We start from the raw sequence: 15,183 nt of genomic DNA, 5'->3' as shown, positions 1-15,183 counted from the left end.
TGGAGTTCTTCCATTCTGGGCTACCGAAAAGTAGATGCATCTTGTTAGTATAGGTAGTACCAATTAATTCTTATAAGTTATTCACAACTGTACCATCTCATACTAGCACAGTCTCTGAAATCTCTCTCTTTCGGGTGTTGACTCGATTCATTCATGTACTCCTGTCCCTAGAAGCCTGCCAGGAGTTGCTCCTTTTTTATGGCCTTTCGCACCATGCCCTTTCGTACCAGCGATCACTTTCCGCCCTCGTCAGCGCCCGAAATGTTATAATAATGGCAGGGCAACAAGTCTAGCATGTCCCTGAATAGTGCAACTAGTAATCGCAATAGAACAAGCACCACTGCATATACTAATATGATAAAGAATCTAAGGCAAAACAAATCTCATGAATTCATTATCATGATATTGCTAGTACTTTCCGCATTCAACACAAGAATTATCAATATTGTGTTAATGTTCCTCCTAAAAATATACAACTAATTCAATGCACAACCAAGGACCTATTAAAAAAAGTGCATATGCATACGAGCCATTTATAATTTTTTAATAGTAAATAGACAATTTTTTTTTAATATTCTACTTAGTTTATTTGATCATTATTTTTTTCTTGTCTTGACATGTGGTGTTAGGAGTCCCACATTGATTGTATAGGCAGCTAGTTTAGGATGTATAAGATCTTGAGTACTCTCATCCTTTGAGTTAGTTTTTGTGGTGATGATCCCATTAATCTCTATCATTTGATGTTTTCATTGAGAGTCGGACCGCGGAAAGGACTACCTCATAGGTGGGTGAAAGCCTATGTTCTTGGATACTCCCATCCTTAAAGCTAGCTTTTGAGATAGTAATTTCATGTGTCCCTATCATGTGGCTGCATCAATAGATTATTAACAAATCAAATTCAAACTAAGAAAATAATATTTATAACTGTTGGAGACATATTCATGTATTTAGAAGCAAGCAGTTAAAACTAATTTAAAGTCATGCAGTCATATAATGACATGAGTGTTTTATCTTTTTGGTAAAATTTTGAAGAACATAATAACATTATTTTACTTGAATGTGGTTAATTTTTTGTAGTTTTCAAAAAATTGCTCAACCTTGGTTGGGAGAATATATTTTACTAGTCACTGGTCTCATTTGATGAAACTAGTGTTATTAATAATGGCCTAAACCGATTGGATGGGTTGAATCGAAAATCAGACCTCTAATTGATCTGATTCAGTCAATAATCGATTATGCATTTAACTCAGTCAAGAACTGATAAATCAATCAAAAATCAAGTTCAACCGGTACTAATCTGCAACCGATTTTTCGGTTGAACTAATTTTTTAAAATTGTAACAAAATATTCCACAACAGTTATACTTTTGGCATTTGAACTAGGTACCTCAAGGAAGGGGAATAATATACTAATCAATAATTCAAATTATTTTGATTGTCATATTACTTATATTGATATATTTATTATATATTTTTATATAAATTTAATTTAAGAGATTCAATCAATAACTCATTAGTTGAATCATTAATCCATTAATCTAATATCCTAATCGAATCAACGAACGATTTAGATTTAATATCATATGAGGAAACCAATATAGATTTCATGCAGGTATTTCATAAGTGAGTAGATTTAAAAAGATAATATGAGAAGAATGCCTAGGATTAGGTTCCAGAGGAATTTTATACCAGGCTTCTTTCTTAGTAATTGTAATAAGAGGAAGAGTAACGGGGATTTTGATTCCGATCTCGTAAAGTTAAGTCCTTATTTATTTTAGGATAGATTATTTTATCTATCATTTATTTTTAACTTCAAATAATTAACTTTATATGGATCAGTAGGGCCCACCTCTGGGATTATTTAAGTTGATTTAGTATTTATTAGGATGAACTTTTGGAATCCAACTCCACCCTTTTGGAGCTAAATTGGTAATTAATTGATGAGGATTTAATTCGGATTCAACGGTGATGATCTCTTTACAGCCTTCTTCGATACGGTAATCAAGAGGGTGTTCAGAGATTTTTACTGGGATATTTCCAAAGGGTGTCAAAGCATATATTGTTTCCGAATGATTATATCTAGAACAGATTTTGAGCTAATCGAGGCAAAAGTATGATTGCAGATTTAAAAGGGACAAAGTCATCTGGAAGTGGATCCTCTTTAAAATTTAAAATGACTTTAGTGATGTGAATTTTATATATATATATCTCTCTCTTTACGTATATTAAATAAGTGAAATTTAATTATTATTAATGAAAAAAATATATATATAAAAATTTAACATAAATAAATCATAACATAAGACAATTCATTCCCTTTGTTAATGGTGTTTTTTATGGGAGAAGTGGACCTCAATATGTATACAGGTTCTTTATCTCTCCGAAAAAAAGTCTTTACTAGGAATAGAGTTATTCTCTTTTTTTTAATTAACGTAATATGTGATTTTAATTGTAGGCAAGGAAGGGCTTTAAGGAGTAACCATTGACCTAAACTTGATTAGTTGATTACTATGTGGGCCATTTCTAGGCTTTTTGACTCTTATAATTCTTTATTAATAATTAATTATCAAATTGACCTTCATTATAAACTATTTCAAAAATTTAACCCCCTCAAAAAATATAACACCAATCTGCCCATGTTTGACCGTTGACTATCAAGCCTACCCGGGTACACCCCTCCCTTCCCGGGTAATTTTTGAAATTTTTTGCATACCCGTGTAGGGAGGGATGTACTCGGGTATTTTTCTTGGCACCTGAGAAATTGCTTGAATTATTTACCCAGGTAAAGAAAGGTGTATCCGGGTAAATAGTCCTGATTGAAGAACAAGCAGAGATGGTGCCAGATAGAAGCTCTTTGGATTTTTACACTGGAATTTTTTCTGAGGGGAGGGGGGACTCAAGCAAAAGACGAACATTCTCCAAGAAAAAATAATGGGGAAAATGGTGAAATTTATTTATGACTTTCGTTTTAGCCATTATCTCTTATTGATGGTTTTAAACGTTGATATCTTGATTAATGGTGATTATAAAAAAAAAAAAAAAAAAACAATCAATGGCCCAGTTTTTAATTTCAACATTAATTGACTTGGGTCTATAATTTTGTTTGAAGAATGAGTGGTAGTGGTTAATCAAATTAGGCTGTTTAGAGATTACCAAAAAAAAAAATTAGGCTGTTTAGTTTCCAATGCATTATTGATATTGATGGATCATAAATATTTTTCACTAATTTCGAAATGTTTAATGTGCTCTTCCTTGACTCGACTTGTATACCCAAATGGCACGTTGAAAATTGAAATTCGTAGAGATACTTTTAAAGAGACCCTTTCCCGGGAACTGAAAGGAGGCATTGGGGTTCTAGCTGCATTAATTGTTAATTTCTTAATTGAAATTCGTAGCCATTAATTGACTAGACTTTGTTCAATACACAATTAATCATCTTTCAGGTTACATAAAACAAAACTTGTTTAGTTATATTTGTAAAAGCAAGAAGTCAAGGTTGCTGGTGTTGCTATAAATTGTATTCTCGAAATAGACTACTACATCATATTATCTGGACTCAAATTCAAATTTTTTTCTTTCAAAAACGACATTTACCCGGGTACACCCCTCCTTACCCGGGTAAATAATTCAAGCAATTTCTCAGGTGCCAAGAAAAATACCCAGGTACATCCCTCCCTACCCGGGTATGCAAAAAATTTCAAAACTTACCCCGGTAGGGAGGGGTGTACCCGGGTAGGCTTGGTAGTCAACTGTCAAACAGGGGCAGATTGACGTTATGTTTTTTGAGGGGTTAAATTTTTGAAATAGTTTATAATGAAGGTCAATTTGGTAATTAATTATTAATAAAAGGGTTATAAGGGTCAAAAAGCCCCATTTCTACATCCCAGTGTTTATGATTTTTCTTGAGTATTCTAAACAAGGGTTTACACAAGGTTTTAAGATTGGGAATGAAATCATAATTGAGACATCCCAAGAATCTTTGTAATTGATTTTTATTTTTTAATTCATAATGAAATTTTATAAGCAATAACAATACTTCTACTGATTAGGGTGATTGTTTCGTGATATATTTTGTGGTCATTTTTCATTCTTATTCGTTTTTCATATTGAAAAACGAATAAGAATGAGAGGTGTTAAGCTTTTTTTTTATCATCCTGGCGCCAAGCTATTTTTTCACAGGACCCTGAAAATCCTACTTTATTTTGAAATAGTTTCTTTCTACTTCTTTTTTTGGTAAACAAATAGTTTCTTGTTTTTAGTTGAGTTATCCATTCCATAGTCTTTAATTACATTTTTGAAAGTGTTTAAATACTTGAAATGTTGATCTATTGGTTTTAGAATAAATCAACACATCGTCAATGTTTACTATAGCAAAACTCCATACAAGGATTTAGTATGGTATTCATGATGTTGTAAAATTCTGAGAGTGCATTTTTCAATCTCATAAGCATTACATTCCATTCGTTATGTCCAAATGGTACAATAAATGTTGTTTTATATTTATTCTTTTTGTCTATGTTTATATTGTTAGACAAGTGACTTCACTATTCAAGAGAGGGTGGATTGAGTTTTATATTGTTGGACAAGTGACTTCAACTTTCTGTTTAGCCATCTTTTCTATGCTCTTTTGGCATCATTTGGTATCAGAGTACTAAGTTGCCTTCAACCAATGGCTGAACAAAATCATAGAGGTCATCCTGAAGTCGTGAAGATAAGGGACGTGGATTCGTTCCTAAAGGAGATAGACAACCGCGTCAGATAGACTCGCGTGACATAAAAAATGACGAGCTCAGAAGGCGGATCCGAGATTTGAAGCAACAACTTGAGCAAGCGTTGGACAAGAAAATCCAAGTTTTGGAGTGACTACTTGTGCGGGCGCAGAGAAAGAGAAATCAAGATTTGGAGCGACGACTCGTGCGGGTATGCATAAAAATCCAAATTTTGAAGTGAACTCTTGTGGAGGCACAGAGCATAGAAATCCAATATTTGGAGCGACAACTTGCGTTGACAAAGTTGGGGATTCAATCCGAAGAAGAAATGGAATTAGAGTACGCATCTGATAATGAAGAGGAGGACGTCAATCCCTTGGGGATTCTAAACCAGGGACAAAATTGGAAAGTACGACTTGGAAATCAGTCCACTTTTCAAGATATCGAGATGCAAATCAATACTTCTGACTTTGATATCCACGATCATAAATTTATGATGATTATCCAATTTATGATGATTATCCCATTTATGATGATTATCCATCTTATAATGAAGATTCAGTATATGATGATTATCTGATTGATGATAATTATCCCATTTATGATGATTATCCATTTTGTGATAAAGATTCAGTTTATGATGATAATCCAGTCTATGATAAATCTGATGGAGAATCGTATTATAGAGATCTAATAGAGGAAGATTTATCATTTGAGTTTTTGTTTAAATAAATTGATATCAATGAATATGAAGTAGATTCGAGGACGAATATTTTCCAAGCAGGGGAGAATGATGCATTTACAGTTGGCCCATAGCACATTGCCCAACCATCGATTCAAGAAGCCCGAAATCAATCAGAATTGTGGCCCAATAAGTATGGCTCATGTAACAGCCTGTTGTACACCGGTATTGTTAACATTAATTATGATATTAAGCGCAGTTACAATCACAACAGTTCATTTATAAAAATGCGAGTAAACTTTTTCCGTTTATTACGCGAGCGTTTAAAACAATAAAAGGCGTAACAAATAAAAGCTGTGACCGTAACTGTAAACTCTTTGCGGAATAATTATTTGAACTACTTTTATAACTTATTTTACATCTCTCAAGTCACCAAGGGGTTCCCATAAACCCACTTAGCTAAAATCTCACTTTTACGTTTTCTACCTATCCGAACATGGTTCGGTCTTTAATTTTTTGCGGGCAAACCGCATATAAAAAGTCTCCCATCTTTTAGTATGTTATTCTAGACTCAATTACCTTTCTAGGAAGCTATCACACGAGTCATAAAGTTCTCTTTTACTCCGGATACCGTCGTTTGAAGTTGGACAAGCAATTCTGCCAGCCAACACCAAAACATCTCCAAACTTCCTTCACTCAATCAATTATTCTGGAAAATTCACTCAACCAATTGCTCTCAAATTTTTATAAAACAAACTACACACCTCAAACTTCAATTTTATATATCATACACCTAATTTGACTAAGAAACGAAGTGAGAATAATTTTCCCAAACACGGTCCAGAACTGCCCAGTGTGCAGTAGCCCACTGAATGGTACGGGTTCACTTCCTTCTACAGGCCGACATACAACCCATAAAATTCCCAAATTTTGACACGAGATAGAAGACATCTCAATCTTCAAAAAGGTGTATGGAACGTCCCTATCGGACCTCTGTGAAGGGAGATATGCTCTCCCAAAGTTCGCCTAAATTATGCCAATTTCTAGAGAATTCGCCAGAGTTTTCTTTATTTTTCCAATAATCCCCAAGTTTGCAAAAGTGTTCTATGACCTCAAATTGTACCTAACAATCATTGGGTGGAACACATAAGGACCAACAATGCCTTGGGGCTCTTACAACCCATCACAGTTTATATTAAATTACTCAATTCATATCACATTGCTTACTTTGTTAACACTTAACATATTTCAATCATCAAGGTCCATTTGCATGCATTTTCTAAACATACACATAGTCATAATCCTAAAATAGGTCTATTGCCCTTTTATCATATTACATATGCTTCATGGTTACATCAATTCATGTACAAATTACAAGGCTTCCAATGACATATTACAATTACAAACCTTAACCTTCAAATAATACATAACACATACTCCAAAATAAACATGATAAATAAACCTCAAAATGACATAATCCAAATGTAACTAGACTTAGGCAAAAATGACATTAACAAATATGACAACATATCTCCTCCTAAATCCATATGCAATGTTCATGCCCTAAGTCTAGCCTAGGCCCAATGGCCACCAAAATGCAAGGTAAAGAATCCTATGTCTCAGTCATCCCATGGGCTTCTTGCCCACCGCTCCTGCACCACTGCTACCTCATGAAATAATGCCCCCAAGACGGAGTGAGATATACGAATATATCTCAGTAACCCAGAGGTTCTGGAGAATACTTCGCCCAATGGCTCACTTCGATGCATATAAATAACATAACATAACATATTAAAACGAGATAAAGCAAGAGATTTAGTGAAATAGGGGAGCATAGGGATACAAAATACGACGAAGGTGTAATGGTCGATGCCAAAATGACGCAACGTCCAGCCTAATGGCCTCGGCATATAAGCCTACGGGTCTCAACCAAGGCGTGTTCCTAGAACATCAAACCAAGGCACCCTTCATCCAATACCACCCGAGACTTCCTAGTGTGCTCATATCCAGATCACACACCACGACCCCAGGTCAACTGGAACTCCCTCTCGGAGACCTATCCAGTGGAAGTCTGTAACGCCCAAAGGCAACACGTCTACTGGCCAGAGACACGGTACATCCTATGTACCAACACACATACTATATGCATGAACATATTATCCTATATTACTTACATACACTTCTTACCATCACCCTCAACGGGCATGGTGGAACACACAAGGGGATCAAGCCCCAGTACCAAGAGGTTACCTGTATAATCCTCTCCACGTAGCTCCAATGCAATATATATTCCGAGCTCGTTACACAATAGAAATGCCTACACATAGGACATTCCCAATCAACTCCCATTCAACAATTTCATGCCAATTCTCAAGCATAAATGCATGATTTAAAATACTCACCACAATCCCTTTGGTCTGGGACCAAGGGCAACCCTCCGAGCTCACGGTTCAGGGTTCAAATCCACGTACAGCAACCTACATGGATCATATATGCACCATTAATATACGGTGAATCTATCAAAATCCAAAAACGTCAAATTCCTCCCCTACACCATGGTAGGTTCGGCCAAATGAGTGTTATTTTGCAAAATATTTTTCTTTATTTTCTTTCTAATTTTCTTAAGCACTCTTAGGTTACAAAAATATCATTTTAGGTGCCAATTTGCAACCTACATCATTCAAACATCATTTTGCCTAATAGTTTGCTCTAGGTCCAATTCCACAATTTCACACTATCCAATATTTTTCCATTGATTTTCCAACCTTCCAACCATCACACAACCCTACTAATTACCATTTAATAAACAACACATCATCCAAATAATTTTCACAACATTCAATCCTCATTCTTTCCATAATGGCCAAATAGTACCAAGGCCCTCACCAAGGGTGATTCACTTCAAATCAACTATTCCTCACCTCATACAATCCTATTATTACATCATACATTATCTAGCTTGGCATTCATACTGGCTAGCTGTTGAGAGATCATCTTCTGCTCAGCTAATGACGCATCATTGTTCCCCAGTTGTATAAGTCCTTTCTTTGGCTGAACAGATTGGGCTGCCATAGACGCATTCTCATTCCTTGCCATAAAATCAATCAGCTCTAAGGTTTCAGCTGTTGTCTTCTTTCCTATGGTTCCACCAGCTGCACCATTGACAATCATTCTGGAGTCTGGTGTCATCCCATTATAGAAGACTCTGACCTTCTTTGTGTTTGGCAAGTCATATTGGGGGCACTTCCGGATCAGTTCCTGGAATCTGGTCCAGGCTGCACACAAGTTCTCTCTTGGTTGTTGAGTGAAGTTGGTAATTTCATTTACCAACTTGTTGTACTTTTCTATAGAAAAGTGCTCAGCAAAGAATTTAGCTGCCAACTCCTCCCACGTTCTGATGCTGTTGGGAGCTTGTCGATCCAACCATCTGAGAGTTTTCCCGGTCACAGCAAACGGGAACAACCGGAGTCTGATTGCATCATCTGATACTCCGTGGTGCTTGGTTGTATCACATATTCTTAAAAATCTGTCTATGAAGTCGTCAGGATCTTCATAGTCTTCCCCACCAAACTGAGTTTTCTCCACCAATGTGATCAGCGACAGATGGATGTCATAGTTGTTGGCATCTATCGGTGGCCTAACAATGCTGGAATTTGGCCTTGTAAACAATGGAGCCAAGATTGACTCCATCAACTCTTCTTCCGGTGGTGGATTGGCTTCTGCCATCTCTGATTCTACCTTAGAAGGTGAAGTATAAATTTCTGCTTGCTTCCTCTGCTTGGTAAGTTGCCTTATCCTTCTTGCAGTTCTTTCTATCTCTGGATCGTAGATCAAAGTTTCAGGATCAACTGTACCACGCATAAACTAAAGCAAACAGATTAGTAGCACAAAATCCAATCAAGAAAATTAAAAGTTATAAATAAACTTGGCATAGTCAATCCCCGGCAACGGCGCCAAAAACTTGTTGCGTAAAATCGGCAAGTGTACCGATCGTACCAAGTAATAAAATGATGAGTAGAGTATCATCTCCACGAGGATTGAGGCACCCAAGTTATTATTACTATTCCTCTCTTGTTGGATTAATTAAAATAGTTTGAGAACAATTGTGGTTTGTGAAATAATGAGAACAATTAAAAATAAATGTAAATGGTTAACAAGTTCTTTTAGAATTAAAGAACAAAAGATTAAAGGTTGAGAAAATATTTGAGAAAATATTGCGGTAAAGAGAAACAAACATCTTTACAATCCCCACCTTGTAACTTGGATTACATTTACGTTCACTTATTCAATTGATCAAACGATTCATCATCTTTTATATGATTAGTTAAGCCATAATCCCTTAGTGACTTTAACCTTATTAACTCTATTAGAACCCTAATCCCTTAGAAATCTCTTTTCAAGTTAACCTTTATAATCAATGAATCTTTAACGTTTGCGGTTCATGTAGCCTATCCCTAGTGTATACATGAACAATTGTCTTACCCTTTGTCAGGAATTAGAATTCTAATATCCCTATTGAAAACCCTAACCCTCGCAATCCTAATAGATTGATCAGTTCCAAAAGAATTATGTAATGAAGAACAAGGAAAGATAAATTCAGTTTAAATAAATAAACATAAACTTCAACCAAACTACAAGGGGTTCACATCAAGGGTTGTGACCCTTACCACAATAATAGAACTAGCCAGACATATTCGTGTCTGACAAAATAATTCTAAAAGAAAATAAAATTAAGAACCTAAAGGAGAGAAAGAAGATGAAGATCTTCCGTCTTGATAGATCGAATCTTTGAAACTCCAAGAAGCTCTCAAGGATTCTCCTTCTCTTTGTTGTTTTTCTCTTCCTTGTTGTTAAAAAGTCCTTCCTTCCTCTATTTCTGATCCATTTATTAGGTTTTGGGAAAACCTATTTTTAATTGCTCTCCAATTGGGCCTCCTTTTTGAGTAATTCGCATAAGATTAAAATTGAAAAGTATCGCCCACGCACTTTGCGCCAAGTCTGGCGCACTTTGCATGAGAAAACAGGGGGAAGTATGTCAAATGGCGCACCGTGCGCCAGGTCCCGCGCACCGTGCGCCAGGTCCCGCGCATCGTGGCGGACCGTGCGCCACATCCAGCGCACCGTGCGCCAGCTGGAAAATTTGACTTCTCTCTTTTGCTTCCTTTTGTGACGTTTCCTGCTATTAAAACACATAAATTGAGTGAGAGAATGATTGAGAAGGAATAATCAATATTTCTTGCATTTATGACTTATTTTCACACATTTATGATTAATTCCTTGCTTCTTTTAAGTTAGAAAGCATCATATGCTAGATGCACATCAATACAACCCTACAACAATCCAATTACACAATCCTAAAAACAATCCAAAACACAAAGTCATGACATCATTCAAATTTTCCTAAGTTATGATCACATTTTCACCAATAATTTTTATTCCATTTATAGCTCTAACACATCATTCTAAGACATAATCATCTAATGCACAATTTTCATTTGAGCTCTCTAACAACACAAATAAACCAAAACAAGCTTAGGGTTCATGAAACTAAATCCATGAATCAAACCATTAAAATGTGAGGAAACTTACTCAAAAGGTTGGTAGAGGGCTCCTCCACATCATATTAAATCATTGGAGCTCCAAACAACTCTATGAACACAAATCTACACAAAAGGGCCGCGACTTTTGGGGAGGATTTTCTCAAAATCTAATGGTTTTCAAGGCTCAAGGATACCACCAATGGGTTTAGGAGATGATTTCCAACAAATTTCAAGTTAAACTTTCCTTGATTTGGTTAAGATTTGGTGGAGTTAGAGAGGAAAGAAAAATCAAAAGTGTATGGCCATTGGGGGGGGGGGGCTGTCCGCGGGTTTCACCAAGGGAGGGGAGAGAGAGATGATGAATAATGTCCTTTTGGCAAGTTGTCATCTTATCACTTAAGTGGGGTGGGCCCCACCGCCACCTCACGCGTTTCAAATTAATTTAAAACCCCCGCTTAATCCACTAAACGTCCGTAAATTCACAACCTATTTAGAAACTCTAATTTTTAACATTAACCATTTATAACTTGTATTCAAAACCTAGAGCTCAAAACTCAATCGGCATGTTTTACGGTGCAATCGTACAACAGTATTTTTATCCGGTAAAAACACTATTCACTGAATTTTCTGAAACTTGCCTATCCACTCAATTTTTCGTTCTGAATCCATTTCCAGGGTTATTTTTATCATTCGAGATCTTCTACTCAATTTTACCTTCCTAGGGTTGTGTGTTTGGCTATTTACCGTTTTACCATTTCTTTGTCTTTTAGCCTAATTTCCAGGATTTTCACTAATCCTTCCCTTTAATCCTCGTTTAATATATTAACATGTGATTTATAAATGTGAGGTGTTATAGCTCAATTGTTAAAAGAAGCAGCAATTTGAAATATAACAAATTGCGATCAAATCCCAGTTCAAATGAAGCAGCGAATATGATTGTTATTTGTTTGGCAAGAAAAAGAAAACAACACATTTGACATAATTTGAGATTAAAGATTAGGGACGTGTTTTGAGTGATTTAACTGTAATTATTTATTTATTTTTAGAGGTTAATTATTGTTATATTTGTTTTAAGAAGTTTTATTATTTTTAAAATTTTAGATTTCGAATTTCGAATTTTGGATCAATTTATAATTAGTCTATAAAAGGGTGCTTAAGACCTTTATTCTCGGAGTTGAATTTTGTTATTTTGTTAATAGAAATTGAGAATCAGAGAATTACTCTATTGTGAAATCTTAACTTTCTATTTAGTCATTTTTTCTATGCGTTTTCGACATCAGTATAATTGTAATATTTTCACATAACCACCTCATATTTTTTTTAACATATATATTTTCAATATTACCCTCGTATGATAATGTTACCGTATGAGTTATTCTTCCCCAAAAGATATTGGGAATCTCTTCAAACTTCTTCTCTAATTTTTTCTTCTAGATTCTTAATTTTTCCTTATACTTTATAATTCTTAATCATTCTTCAATTCATTTGTATTCTATCTCCTTTTGAAGAAACATTATTTGATTTTTTTTGTTTAGTATGGATATAAAGCTTTCTTCATTAAATTCTTGAGTATTATAAATTTCTTTAATCTTTAAAGGTTTTCGAAAGTCAAATATTAATTCTCTTTCTTTATTTTAGTAAGTATTCTATTTGTTTTAAAAAGGGGTTCCTAACACCATATCTTTAATAAATCCTTCAGTTAATATAAATGAATTTCTTAAGCATACTCCTTTTATTATAATTATTGGCTTTTGATATTCTAAAATCCAATTTTAGTTTCTGATTATTTTCTACAAATAATATTTGTATTACTTTTTCATAATATGTGATCCTACAGGATCAAAGGTTGATGTTGAATCTTAGGTTGAGACGATATCTACATAGAAAACAACCACAAGTAGCAATAGTTATGCACCATGGTGTGGCAGGGAGCCAGAGGAGATCAAGTGTATACACAGTAATAACAAATAGGCTAAGGTTTTCAGATTCATACCTGTGAGATGAAACTCGCCTTTTATAAAAATTCCTTACCTAGAGATGATTTGACTGGATCGTGCGCCCAGCTGCGAGAACCCCATTATATCTGCTCATATAACACATAGCATTGAATAAAAATTAATCCTTGTAAGTTTCTCACAATTGCATATAATTCTTCCTTTTCATATATAAATAATGAGAAAACAATTTCTTATATTGTATAAGAGTTGTTTTTTCCTATCACCGACTCTTTGATTTTCATGCACCATTTTTTTTATTTTTTTAATAAATTATGGCTCCATACAAGATGTGTCTATAATATGAGTCAATTTTCTCTTGTTGTGTGAAAAAATTGAAATTCATAAATAATTTATTTTTCATATTTTAAGGCTTAATGCAATGATACCACTATTATAAGAATCGAAAAGCGGGCTGTCCACCCCGTCCAGCCTTTGAAGGGGGCTAGAAAACTCAACCCGTCCACCTCGTTTGGGCGGGCGACCCGTCAAACCCGTGGCATGTTACATTAAAATAAAAAAATAAAAAAATTCAGCCCAAGCAAGCTGACGGACTTGGTGGGGCGAGTGTGGTGGACAGTGAGTTTGAAAAACTCAACCCACACGATCTCATTTGGCGGGTGGATCAAATCCATTTTATCACCTCTAAATGGAATCATCTGCGAGTCTAGTTTCAATCAATAAAAAGTTGTACTGTCAATTATTGAAATTTTTTAAATGAACTTATTATTGGAATTTTTCCTAAATCATTTAAAATCTAGCACTTTATAAGAATTAAATCCGGCAGCTAGCAACACTTATTACTAGGTTATAAGGACTTTGTTGTTAAAAGACATATTATTATATCGGTTTAATCAGTTGAAAATGAGTGATCCACTCTCACCGAGTCAATGGTCACTCTGAGTTTAATAACATTGATTGATAACGGATTTATCTTCGGAAAGACTTCATTAATATCGTAAGGTTTACTTTAGAACTACATCAGCGACGTCTCTACGTTCTGTGTGTTAAATAATAATAATAAAAAAAAAACCCTTTTAGAGACAAAAATATCCCAAAAATTCATCTCCATCTATATCAGATTTTAACATAAATATAGGGGTATTTTCAACCAGGCACTATTGATTAAAAAAAAAAGCTGAGTTATTTTTATTCTAAAGCATAACTTGGGAGTATTACAAAAATTTTCCTTAATTTTTTTTCTTTATTTTGCAATTTTTTTTTTTATATTTGCTACCTTTCCACATTTATTTATAGCATACTATAGTAGTGTATATTTTAATTATCATTGTTACTACTATTGTTATGTTTTCTTATTTTTATTTGCGTAATTCTTTCACTTTTTTGGTAATTAAGATTTGTATTACTTTCCTTAACATGATCCTCTTATTTGGCTTGAGCTTTTCTAATTAATTTCCGATTAAATAATTTTTATATGAGATTAATATTTTTTATTTTGTAGGAAATAATTTATCTTCTACACATATATAAAAGTATGTGGGCCCATATGTCTCTTCACATGATTTTATATGAGACCCATATATTTTTATATATTTGTAAGAGATAAAATTATATTTTAAAAAAACATTAGTCCTTTTTTACATAAGGAAAAAGACTTCTCACATTTGATATCTGTACCAGCCATTTTTTTATTTTCTATTTTTTTAAGAAGGGCCTCACCCCTTTTTTTTTTCAATAAAAAAGTTCTAACTTCTTATGCAACATGAGAAGATCATTTTCTATACATTCGTAATAGGTGCAATTGTTATTTAACAAGTGATATTTGGATAAAAAAATATTTTTCTCTTCTTCCGTACAAATATCACATTTATTTCTTAATTTTTATTGACTTGATACACAATGGTATAGCAATAATATCGTAAATATTTTTCAAAATAAAAAGTTGCAAGCCCTTTTTACATTTTTCTAATAGTACTGTAGGCATTATTTATGTAGAACACCTGTGTTGCATGGATACCAACATGGGATACGGGATACGGCATGACACGATATTCCGATACGTTAATTTTAAAAAATATTAAATTTTGACACGTTAGAACACATTTTGATATTATATAATGTTTTTAATTTATGTAATATATATTATATTTAGTATTCAATAATTTAACAAAAAAATAAAGCTAAACTTATAATACCTATTAATTTTGCAAAGAAACATAATATATCTCAAATGTTTATACTAAACTCAATAAAATCGTAATTGTAATATAACGAATCTAATAGTTGAAACTCAAGATG

This window comes from Gastrolobium bilobum, unplaced genomic scaffold (genome assembly GCF_033153095.1).
Source record: "Gastrolobium bilobum isolate Gb01-03AN ecotype WA unplaced genomic scaffold, APGP_CSIRO_Gbil_v1 utg10037, whole genome shotgun sequence".
NCBI lineage: Eukaryota > Viridiplantae > Streptophyta > Magnoliopsida > Fabales > Fabaceae > Gastrolobium > Gastrolobium bilobum.
The sequence above is the reverse complement of the archived record's forward strand: the minus strand, read 5'-3'. Positions refer to the sequence as shown.